A 1643-nucleotide genomic window follows, 5' to 3' on the forward strand; every position below is an offset into this window, starting at 1 on the left:
CATCAGTCTCATGTATACCCATTCCCCATGCTGATAATGAGGGAACATCCTAACAGAGGCCAGGGCTCAGCATCCTCGGTGGGGGCCATTCTCCAGGCACTCCTTTCAGAATGGGGGGACAATGGGGTACGCTGCAGGAGTCAGTGGTAGAAGAGGAGCAGCCATGGCTGTTCTGGCCACTGACACCCCAGTTGGTTTCCAGTCAGACTGGTGAGGGTAGCATTTCTTTTGCATAACCTCCTGCTCTGCTGTGTGACCTGTGTCTACCTCCCTCAGCTCAGTCTCAGACTCACATTCTGTTCCCCTCCAACCCCCCCCCCCATTGCTGTGTATGTGGGGACGGCTGTGACAGTCCCATCTCATTTGGGGTGTTAGGAAGGTTACGTGAGCTACTACATGAAGTACAAAGGCATTTCAGTGAAAGGTTTAATTAAAAACATTTTCCTGTGGGTGGGGATGTGGCTCAGTTTGTAGAGCACTTGCCTACCACACAGGGAACCCCGAATCTGACCCTCTGCAGCACAGAAGCCAAGCTCTATCGCTGGTGCACACCTGTGACTTCAGCCCCGTGGAGGTGGAGGCAGGAGAATTACAAGTTGAAGTGGGGTGACATGGTGAGATGGTTTGGTGGCTAAAAGCACTTATTGCTTTTTGCAGAGGACCTGGGTTCCATTCCCGGAACCCACATGATAGCTCCCAAGCATCCATACTTTCCATTCAGAGCATCTGAAGCACTCTTCTGATTCTGGCCCTCAGGCAGCCACGTGGTGTACCTACATACAGTCAGGCAAGCACACGTGCACGTAATTAAACTTGAAGTGGAAGGTCATCTTGGCCTCACATAGCATTTGAGGCCAGCTTGGGTCATGGTTGTCCTGTTTTAAAAATTAATTGATGTGTTATCATACATATTTATGGGTACAGTGTGATATTTTGATACATATATACTGCGTTTTTGACAATGCCCTCCAAATGTTTCTAAGAGGATGCCCTAAAGAGAAATAAGAATGACATCTCAGGCAGAAAAATGAAATTACAAAAACCAGCCAACCAACCAACCAACCAACCAACCAGCCAACCAAACACCACACACACAAAGCCTAACAGAGATTCTAGAAGCCACCACCAGTGCAGTAGCTTGGGCTAGCCCTTAGTTTAAGCTCTCAAGCCCTTCCTCCATCCCCTGTGGGCTGCAGGCAAGCTTTCAGAGCCTTGCGGAGTCAGGGAACTTTGGAACCCATAATCTCTTTCCGTGAGGGTTAATGTCAGTTGCCAGCACCACAGGGCTAAGAGCCTGGGTGGCTCTGGGTGTGTCAGCAGGAGGTGGTCTCCAGAGCAGACTAGCATGAGTCAGAGATTAGGAATGAATGTGTTCTCCAGTCTAAGGAGACTGAAGCTGCCAACAGGATGGGGGGAGGGCCCCACTGCTCCTTAGTGGTCCATTTTCTCCTGGGACTGAGATTGGAAATGGTGGCTCTCGGGCTTTGGGCGTTAGACTGGGACTAGTGCCTGCATTCTGTGGCTCTCAGGTCTTGAGTTCAGTCTTGATGATGGTAGCCTTCCCGGTTCGGTTCTCCAGTTCACAGAGCAGGATGGGAGATTTCTGGGTGTCTGTAATCACGTGATGCAGGTTACCCCCTTCC

Source organism: Apodemus sylvaticus, chromosome 1 (assembly GCF_947179515.1).
Source record: "Apodemus sylvaticus chromosome 1, mApoSyl1.1, whole genome shotgun sequence".
Classification (NCBI taxonomy): Eukaryota; Metazoa; Chordata; class Mammalia; order Rodentia; family Muridae; genus Apodemus; species Apodemus sylvaticus.